The sequence below is a fragment of the Oryzias melastigma genome, linkage group LG11 (assembly GCF_002922805.2).
Source record: "Oryzias melastigma strain HK-1 linkage group LG11, ASM292280v2, whole genome shotgun sequence".
NCBI classification, from domain to species: domain Eukaryota; kingdom Metazoa; phylum Chordata; class Actinopteri; order Beloniformes; family Adrianichthyidae; genus Oryzias; species Oryzias melastigma.
This window is the reverse complement of record NC_050522.1, coordinates 4,095,518-4,106,923: the sequence shown is the minus strand read 5'-3', so window position 1 is coordinate 4,106,923 and position 11,406 is coordinate 4,095,518.

The window sequence follows — 11,406 nt, the reverse complement described above, 5'->3', positions numbered from 1 at the left end:
GTAAAACATGGTGCAGAATTCCCATTTTATAAATGTCAAAAACTGCATCAGCTTGAACAAAACAACATGCACGAAGTTCCTCTTCCCTCAATGCCAGTTCTCAGTATTCATGCAGCTGTTTTACATTTACCGGCTTTGTCGTAATCTTTTAGAAAAAGTCAAGCTTCATGCAGGAAATAATGAAAAACTGCTGTTCCACGTCAAGCTCCATCTGGCTCTGTGAAGTTGCATGACAGCATGTCATGCAGGTACAGCACAACGCCTTGTTAAAACCACCATCTTATCAATAAAACGTCCTCTAGAGTGTGATCCCCCCCGAGGCACATCTGATGATTTTACAAAGTTCCTGTTGCAGAAGTTTGTACAAACACGATCTACAGAACTTTCATTGCTGTCATTCAGGACTGTCACGCCATCCGCCTGTGAATACAGCAGAATATGCTCCTTAATGACAGCATGCATGGTGGGTTCATGTTCACGTGCGCATGAGTGGGAGTCAGGGTTTGCATGCACCCTGGGGACAGGGTGCTATAATGGAGTATTGATGTCGCAGAGGGGTTGGTGAGAAGAGGGTGATAATTAGATTTTCTTCTCACTCTCTGCACAGCTCAGATACAGAGCGTCTCTAATAAGAGAGGAGCTCTCACCAATAATTACCGCTGGATTTCCAAAAATCATTCTCAGCACAGCGCACACCTGACCTGGAAGGGCCCCAGCATTAGGCGGTCATGTAATTAGGTGTATTAGATGATCAAATGTGTCAGAGAATTGTAAATGGTGGTTTAATAAAAGGAAGTACGGCCGTCCTTTCTTTGACTAAAGCAGCAACAGCCTGGAAGAAGCTGGAAGCAGCATTTCCTCTGCAGACACTCCTCTGTCCGGACCGCTCGTCTCACTCCCTGCTAATTAGAAACTTCCCAGTGGGCTTGAATGTTTAAAGTCCAGAGGCCAAACCGGGGAGTCACAGGCGTTATTTTTGGAGAGTGGAAATGAAGTCCCTTGTTTTAACGAACTTCCTGTATCCACTGGAAATCATTTCTGTTCTCAGATCCCTCGTGGCTCCAGAGCGACCTCACTGGGTCTGTTCCTGCGGCTGACAGGCAGCTATTTTCAGGAGGTGGTCGCATTAAACATGTGGCTCATCCACTCAGACGTTTTGGACACACGAGCCCTCTCTGCATTCCCACCTTTGTCCCTCCAGGTTGTGCTGTGAAAGGAAACACCACCTTTGAGGCAGAGCTGTTGCACATACAGAAGAAGGAGTCTGGAATCTCCATACAAGACACTGTGTGGAAAAAGATCACAAATATTTTCAAATATCAGCTCACAACAGTTTGATGAAGAAAGTGTTCAAATGTTCTTATGGAATTTTTCTGTCAATGTAAGACATATATAAAGAAAATTAAAGTCTGACTCCCTTCTCAGATTTGAAAAATGCCCAAAGGGGGCGGGGCTAGTGGAGCCAGACTGAGTGGTGGACATGTGGCCTGGATCTATGATTGACAGGTTAGTTTTATGTAGCTGTAACACTAGAAGGTGCAGTTCTTGCACTGTTTACATCTTAGTTTTTAGAGATAATAAAAATGTAAATACACCATGACATCAATCCTCTTCTAAGCTTTAATTTGAGCCATGTTTTGTGAAAATCGGTTAATAAATGTGGGATCTAGCCTGATTTTTGTGGTTGATTCCTGTATGTCTTACATTGAAAGAGCTGCCTTCTGTTGACGCAACTCAATGCATAGCAATGGCGCCTGTGTGCACGTCTCTGTCTGTAGCAACCAATAGGCAAGAGCCAATCCAGTAATATAAATCAATGCTCAAGACGCTGCTTTTGGAATGTCCGACAGCGGGGCTGCCGGCGCAGCTGAGGGTTTGGAGTGCTTGAGAATGGTAAAATGCCGCTAGCATCATAGCCAATAATGGCTTTTCCTTTGGGCTTTTCCCTTCAGGGGTCTCCACAGCGAATCAGTTTCCTCCATCTAAGCCTGTCTTCAGCATCCTCCACTCTAACACCAGCCACCTTCATGTCTTCATTCACTGCATCCATAAACCTCCTCTTTGGTCTTCCTCTAGACCTCTTTCCTGGTAGCTCTAGACTCAGCATCCTTCTACCAATATATTCACTGTCTCTCCTCTGAACATGTCCAAACCATCTCAGTCTGGCCTCTCTGACTTTATCTCCAAAACCTCTAACATGTGCTGTCCCTCTGATGTATTCATTCCTGATCCTATCCATCCTGGTCACTCCCAAAGAGAACCTCAGCATCTTCATCTCTGCTACCTCCAGCTCTGCTTCCTGTCTTTTCTTCAGTCCCACTGTTTCTAGTCCAAACAACATGGCTGGTCTCACCACAGTCTTGTACACCTTTCCTTTCATTTGTGCTGAAACTCTTCTGTCACACATCACACCTGACACTTTTCTCCACCCATTCCAACCTGCTTGCACTCTCCTCTTCACTTCTTTTCCACACTCTCCATTACTCTGTACTGTTGACCCTAAATACTTAAACTCCTCCCCCTTCTTTATCTCTTCTCCCTGTAACCTCACTTTCATTTGTACAGGATTATTTGTCAAAGTAGACATTGAACCTCATCTTTATGTGTTCCAGTAGTAAACTTTGGTTTAGAACAGCATGAGATTTTCTCGTCCTCCGTTTGTCCTCAGAGGCAGGCTTGAACTCAATGACCAGGTCAGAACAAAACGCAATTTGTGGAGCAAACTCAGTCATTAGTGAGCAAACGGACGACCACAGCAGACTGTTACGACTCCCAGCTCGGAGGAGTCAAGGTCTTGTTTTTCTCCCTAAAAACCAGCAGGCTGCACGCTTTTCTCCATTGCTCTCCTTGGAGACCCCATTCGCACAACTTGGAGATGATTTTGATTTTGCCAGGAGGCAGTGAACCAGTAAAAAGCCGTCTTCACATTTGGTCCCGTGACGCGCACACACACACACGCACGCACACCGACATACATGAGACCATAAACACAGAGACGGGAGCCGAGGCAGCTCAAGGAGATCAGCTCTGCTCTCAGTCTCTATACACTCGGACAGCTTTCCGGATTTGGTTCAAGCATAGGTCACAGAGAGGAATATGGATGTTGGGGTGTGGACTAGAAATGTCTGCATCAGGAGTATCTTACAGATTGTGTGATACTATAGAGATGACCTCTTCCAAGGCAGAGAAGGATCCTCACTGGTAAAAAAGAAAATCCTAGAAATTCGGATGTGAGAAGCTAACCCTTTAAAAATGGAGCTCCAGTGTTTATTTTATTTACACATTTAATCTATTTTGTTTCCTCTAGATCAGGGGTCTTGTTATCCGGCCCGCCTTCACAGTTGGCCCGGCCCCCAAACACTATCAGAAACACCGATCGAGAACCACATAGAACATGACTTTTTATTCCTTCTGCAGTCTGAACTATGACGGGAGCGGAGAGAATATTTATTGCTTTAATAATGATTCACTCTTTATTTCTTTATTATTATTATTTTTCTTCCGTAATTTTTTTGGACGTCTATAGCTCTTCAGCTCTTTCAGCTATTAAAAAATTCAGCTATTTTTCTGCTAGCTTTTTCTTCTGTTTTGACAGTTACTACGGATTTCTAGGCTATTTTGGAGTTTAGCTAATATGTTAGCCACATGCTAGCTGTTTTGGTTAATTTAGGCTTTTTTCAGTTTTTTTAGGATATTTTGGAGCATAACTAATATTTAAGCTTTCTGCTAGCTGTTTTGGCTTAGTTAAATATTTTACCTTTTTTTAGGGAAATTTGGCATTTAGCTAATATTTTAGCCACATGCTCGCTGTTTTGGCTGATTTAGACTTTTCTCAATTTTTAAGGCTATTTTGGCATTTTTCTTATATTTTTTGCTAATAAGCTTTAGCAGTTTCAGTTATTTACGTCAGGGTTTTTAGCTATTAGCTTCAGCGTTTTTAGTTATCAATTTCAGCATCTTCCGCTTTTAGCATTAGCATGTTCAGTGGCCACATTCAGCTTACAGCATTCACACTAGCATTATCGCAGGTAATGCTATATATCTAGTTTAATGTTTTGGTAACATTTTTTTCTCTGAAGCTTACAGAGATGAACTATTTAAAATTTGGTTATGTGTGGCTGTCTTGAAACCAGTAAATATTTACATTTAGTCTGTAATTGTTACTCTTTTTCTGTTAGCCAACCGACCGCGGCCCAACATCAGAGAAGAAAACAGTCATGTGACCCTCACAAGAAAAAGATCAACTTGATGAACTTTGTGCGGCTCGTCAAGCTTCAAATGCAGATTAAGATTTGAACCACCTGGGTTTATAGTATTTGTCTGAAAGAGCATGCAATATGAGTTTATTTTATTCAAAACGAGCTTTTTTGAAATTAGCCAATGTTAAACAGAGTCAAAGTCATGCTTCAAGCAGGCGTTAATGTCAGTAATGTTTGGTTTGGAACAATAAGTTATTGTATCATTGGCATAAAGATGAATATTAGAGATTGAACAGTAATTTGGAAGGTTATTGATGAAAATTGAAAATAAAAGTGCCCTTCGAGAAGAACCTCGGGGAACACCTTAATAGATTCCATTGAAATCTAACTTAGAGTTGATAATAGACACACACTGACAGCGGTAGTGAAGGTCAGAATTAAACCAGAGAAGAGATGAATGACAGACACCAATTTATGTTCTTTGATTTACTATAACTTTTCAACCATTAACACAATCAGTATAATTCCAGCAGAGTCAAAAGCTGAAAATGGGCTCGACAAGCTTAATGCAGTTTACGATTTAAACCACTTGGATTTATTGCATTTGTCTGAAAGTGCATGAAATATGATTTTGTTTTTGTTTTCCATTAGAGCTTATTTGAAATCAGCCAATGTTTACTGAGTCAAAATCATGCTGCAAGCAGGTGTTAATGTCAGTAATGTTTGGTTTGGAGCAATAAATTATTGTATCATATATTGTATCGTGTTTAAGCGTCAGCGGCGATGCCTTTGGACGACGGTCGACGTCCAGAGAGTCATCGAGCACCTTTTCACTCCATCGCCTCATAAATCCTAATACACATAAATGAAGCAGCCGGCGCCGTCTTACTTAGCCTCCTGTCTTCATTTGCTTGCGTGGCTGCAGACAGATTCATTTACCAATGCCCCCGGGCAAAAGCCGCGCCGCCACTGGGGCCCATTTGAGTCACCGTTACAGGATTACAAGCTCCCGTTCCTCCATTTCAATTACCCCCCCATCAAATGTTGATTCAGCCGCTCGGAGCTTGTGTAAGTATGAGTTTCTATATTTGTTAGTGTGACTGCTCCTTGTTTACGTGGGTTTGAGATGGCACGCCTCGGGGACTAGTTGCCACTCTGTTTGATCACTACAAGCGGGAGCCGCGGCTGTCTGAAGGGAGCATTGATTTTCCTCCAGCTGCATTCGAAATTCTCACCCCCTCGGGGTGGAAAGTGAGGGGGCGCCGAGTGACGCTGGGAAGTCGAGTCTGTGAAAAAGTTGCTGGATGACACATTCCACAAGTTCTTCTGAGATTTGACTCATGGCTGTAGACTTGATCTTGATTTTGCCTCAGAAGGACAAGTAGAAGCAGTTAGAGGCTCCTCACAACTTGCAGATTCATCAAAGTGAGTCTGAAGTTGGATGGCGGAAAGACGGTCATGTCTCCTCGCTTTGTGAGTCATGCCGCTGAGAGCTTGGCAACACCAGCAGGGGTGGAACGCTTGAGATTCACGGTGGAAACGCACAGTGCCAAACCCTTAGAAAACATGTTTGGCTTCAGAGAGAGAAGAAGGAAAAACAGCACTAGAACCCCGACGGCTGAAGGTGTGGACGTAGGCTATGTCCGAATTCCTTCACTACTCATCATTAGGGGGTGCCAAAATATTTAGATATTTAGTCCTGATTCTCGATGGGTTCTCACCAAGTATTGATCTCTTATTTTAGTTTGGAGAGGCTGTAAAACTTTAGATTCTTCATCCTCTGGTGAGAAGTTCTTTTGGAGATAGATAGGGCGCGCACTGCACTAATGTGTCTTGAATTGTTTAATTTTTGTTTTGTTGTTTACAGCAATTCTGCAGTTAGTAGTGGCACTGCTGTTCATGTTTAATATTGCTAACACTGAATTTTACAGATAAATAAAGAATAAATACACATAAAAGCAGAGCACAATAAAGTCGAATAAAGTAAGCCATCAAAGAATAGACAGTACAGGCAGCTGTAGGGCTGTAACGAGTATCCGGGTGCTCGGGTATTCGCGATTTGCTCCCTAAAATTCAAGTACGGATATTCAGGACGTCCAAGATCGCTGATTGATGATCTTTACAAATTTAGTAAATTGTAGTAAAATATGATCAAAATACCATCTAGGGACGATGTATTTTTGCTCTAAAATGCAGATTAATGTAGGATTTTAAGTTTACGAACTAAAACAAAGAGCCGCCGTACTTCCACCGGAAGTAAACATCTTCGTGATGGTGAAGCTTCCGGTTTTCAAAGTAAAACTAGCAAGAGCTTTTTTTCTGTTCAAAAACTGAGACTGAAGTTCCGCTCACAGACATAACTTCTGAAAAAACGAATTAGCTTTAACATCAGAGCTTTAGCTCCGGTGTTTACATTCTTTTGACTATGATAACTCTTCAACATTTTAAGCAATTAACGAAACTCCAGCTTATTCTGAAGAAACAGCCTCGCGCTGCTGAAAGGTGGATGTAATCAACGTGAATCAGCTGATTCTGCTGCGGAAAAAAAGAACTTTTTTTCATATGAGCTCTCCACCAATATGTAATCCTTAGAACGTAAAATATCGAAGAACTTTGAGGATAGAAAACTGTGGAGAACATTTTCAGGTTTTGCTGTTAAATGATCCAAAACAGCAGTTATTTTTATCCTTTTTATGTTGTTTTACTGCTGAACCAGAAGATTGATAAAAAAAAGTTTAAAATGACAAACAACATTTCTATCTATCTGAATCTTTGTATTTTTTTTATCAGTTTTGTTCATTCTGATCTCCTGTTCTAAATAAATGTATAAATGATTAAATACAAATAATTAAAATTTTCATCTATCCAGTAAATAGACATACACATAGCAATAAACATTAAAATAAAAAGTAAGAATTGTGGTTTGATTCGTGAATCGAATCGGATCGCCACCTAAGCAGTGATCCACAGCCCTAGGCAGCTGTGACTGCTGAAGCGTAACCAAACCCTGAATCAACATTTTTTTTCTGTTGACTTCTTTAAATTGGGCTTTATAGGTGCTGTCTGCTGTTCATTGCCAATTTTTTTGACAAATTCAAAAAAAATTGTTTAATTCTTGGAGATATAGTCAAATGCTGTCTGTGTGCTGCCCCTTACAGGTTGAAACGAGGGATTACATTTGAATTTCGTGATTGGTCAAACCATGTGTTTTTTAGAAGCCTCACGTCATGATCTGCAGCTCCAGTAATGATAACAGTCCTGTTCCCCAAGCCCTGCCCCTCTGACTGGATTTTCAAATTTCAGCTGAGGGTGCAGTCAGCCTCCAACTTCCCTGTTTGGTTACCCTTTAGGAGAATCCACAGGAGAATGGAGAGTCACAGCAGGCTGCACAAAAGCAAAAGAAAAAAACAGAACATATATATTATGAATATATTTGTATTAATCTGACACAATTCACACACTGTAAAATGTATTAGTGACATAACGAGATTGATAATATACAGTATTACATGGATTCTCTAAAGAAGGGGGGGTTAGTTTGGCCACTAGGTGGAGCTTGTGCAGTAGCAGTACACTTTTTTCAAGAAGAAGAAGAAAGTATGAGGAAAAAAACAGTGTTTTTGACCACAAATAGTTACTTTTAAAAATGTTTCCCTGATAGAGTTTGGAATGTCGGAATGGATGTTTAGTTGGCAATGAATGTTTAGGTCAACCGAGTGTTAGCATTAGCCTTCCTAGGGAAAATTCCATTAAACGTTAGCATCAAGCCACTGCAGGATTGAATTTATAATTTTTTGGATCGATTATTAAACTACTAAGCTTAGATCAATTCAGATCGATTAATCGATTATGTCAACCCTGCCCTACAAACTACATTAGCGAATGTGGACCATAATGCATTGCGGTCGAGCAATTTCTGTTTCAATGTTTTAAATAAACCATCCACATTTCCATCATCAGGAAACAGTGGAGTCACATGGAGATGTCACAAAATGTTCGTAATGATTAGATTTTCACTGTGTGAAATCTGTGACGTCATATCCGCCATTTTGGGGAAAAAAGTAGTGAGTATGGTGCTAAAATTCAGGACACTACATAGTCCTGCTCTTTATAGTTTTTTTTAGTAGTTAGGGATTAGGGTGGGAATTTGTTTTTTCCTAAATCATCTCTTTTTTTAATCTGCTGATACACCACAGAAGAAGGAGAACAAACTCTGCAGCCGGACGTCTCGCTTTTATTTTCCTGGCTGATCTGTGGCTGTAACATCGTGATGCATTCACTCGCCTGAGCCCACATATAAAATCACATACATCATGCAGTGACGTTTGAGGGTAACCGCACCTGATGTGTGCTGGCGTTATTAAGCTGTCAGTTCAAACTTCTCCAAACGAACATCTGAGTCACGCAGAGGAAACCTCTGAGAAGACGCGCTCCGTTGCGTCTCCTTCCCCGAATTGCTTGACGGGGGGGAGATAAAGATCCCAGCGCTGCGGGTAATTAATAAATCAGATTGAGATGATGGAAACACTGGGAAAGGGCTGTTACATTACTCCCCCTCACCATCTTTTCTCCAGTATCTTCCATCCCAGCGCCGTCGTTCTCGGCTCCTAATTAAATTGTGCTTTCTGTCGATTGTGCTCATTACTCAAGCAAAACCAATAAGCGGTCCACAGCTGGGTCTGGCGATGTAGATAAAGTCGAGAGTAAATGTTAAAGAGATGGGGGGAGGGGGCCATATTTTACAGTAATTTTCAGCAGACAAGAGGCAGAGCTTGGAACACAGATTCCTCCATCGCATGATCAGTAACTTTCAGGAGGAAGCTCCTCATCTTCACACAGTGAGAGAGAGAACTTCACTGAGTTCAGCTGGAGATCCGGTCACCTGTCTGCACACAAACACTCCACCAACTGCTGCGCTGAGCTCTAAAGCATGCAGAAGGAGGCAGGTCCGGGCGTTTGAAGAGTCGGCGGCCGCTTTAAAAGGCTGGCTTTTAAAGACAGTTTTTGTAGATGAAATGAGGTTTGCAGGAGGCACAAACTCACCCCCAACGCCACTTGATCGACAGCCAAAAAGTGTGCCGGAAAAGTCTTCATCTGCTCTGCTGCAGCTTTTCCAATGTATTCTGAATTAAATTCAACAAAGGTTTGAATTTGTTTCATGGTTTCTGGGGAAATAACAGCCTGAAAATGTGTTTTTTACATCCCAGCTTGCTGGGTTTATATGGTAAATGTTTGAAAGAATAATAAATGTTTTACATCTGCATGCTGGAACACAGCAAACACAATTTGGCTGAATCTGTGTTGCAGTTTGTAGCAGAGGCTGGAGTAGAGACTCTTGGTGTCATTCAAAGGGCGAGTGATTTGAATGTATTATTCTCTTTGGGCTGCATGCGTTCAACACTCATAGATTTTATTGTTCATTTTTGTGAACACAAACTGGTATGAATAAAGTGAGCAGCACACCTCTGTGAAGCCTGGTGAAGTGTGGACACAAAAAAGGTCAAGATAGATTAATTTGAACCCTTCCCCACGGATAGAAAACCATATATTTTTTATTTTATCATTGAATTTTATAATACATTTTGCTCAATTTCCACAATTCCAGTGGATTCTGAGCTTGAATTGGTGTAAAGCAGCTTTTGTTTGTGTCATCTGGTTATGGGAAGACTGGGAGTGTTGTTTCATGGGTTGGTTGCTTATTCCAGACACCATTGATCTCCGGGAGATGACGTCATACAGGGTCGTTCCCTCAAGGTGCCGCCATTTTGGCAGATATTGCGGCTGATGTATTGAGTTGGCTGACTGCTGAAGGAGACTAAGCATGGTTAGGTTGTACAAATAGACACAGGGGTTAGGGACCGCAGGTATACGCAAATAACGGATATCCCCACCCCCCACCCCCGTGGCCGACGGATGTCTGTTCCCAATCGATACTCATCAAAAAGACTCGGATCATGCTTTGTAAAACATTTATTAAGGAAAACTGGAGTATTGAGGGTTTTTTTATTCAGCGTACTTTCTGACACAGCTGAAGAGTGTCTCTGTACCTTAAAAATAAGAATGTGCACTTCCTCCTATAGTAAACACCTGCTGCGGATGAAAATTGTTCTCTGCGATTATTTTCCATAACAGATCATGTTTTTTTCCGGCCTCTTCTGAGTCAGCTGATGCCATTTCTCCATGCAGGCTCATGGAGAGAGCAGCGCCCCTTTCTTCTGCGTTCCTGAGGGGGCTATGCTGCGTTCTGCTGTGAGGAGATGCAAAAATGTCGTACAAGCGTCTTGAGTTAGAAACGTGAATAACTGTACATCATTTTATCATATAACAGAGAGGCAAGCCATTAAAAGAGCCAGGATGTAGCAAAATAAGACTGAAAGACGGATCCTCCAGCGGTCAGATTCCATTTGTGCAGCGATTACTTCATATCACATATGTTACCGTATACAAAGCTTACTTACTTTAGTATTTTCATTGTATGCTATAACTGAGGTTGCAGACTGTCTGTGTGAATAACTGTCTGAATGACTGTGTTTGACTTAACAGAGAATGCTCTTTAACCACAAATGATCTCCTGGAGATGTGAGTTTTCAGTCATTTATCGAAACGGTCAGACTAACATGTTTTGAAAATGTATTAAATATGTTATTATGGATTTTCTTTTACTCTTCACACTGATGAACTACACAGGATTCGAATGTAGATTTCCTTTCATATTTTACACTGACTAGAGGTAATTTTCAAAGAAACAAGTTGGAGCTTTGAAAAAAATGTCATTAGCACCCCTCCTCCCCTAATTCTTTATTAAGAGTTGTGAATCTCTGTATACATCTTTGATCAAATCAAACCAAGGTTAGAAGTATGTTCCATCAAACATTTTCACATTTCCTGATTCAACCATAAATCAACATTTTGTACGTTTGTATTTTTTTCTGTCTTTCTTTCTCTGGATTTGTTGCACCTTTCCTGCTTGTCTGGACGGAGGAGCATCTTCTGATTGGTCCGTTGTTGGGAAGTGACCCTGTTGGAGCAGCTCAAGGTTAAAAGTGCTATAGAAAGGACTGGTGCATTATGGGTTGTGAGGAGGCCAGCATGAACGGTGTGTGAGCAGAGAGCTTCTCAGCAGTTCCTGCTGAAAGAGAGCAAGACAAGTGATGCAATGCTGTGCCCATCACAGCTCTGGTGGATGGCTGCATGAGTGTGCGTTGGG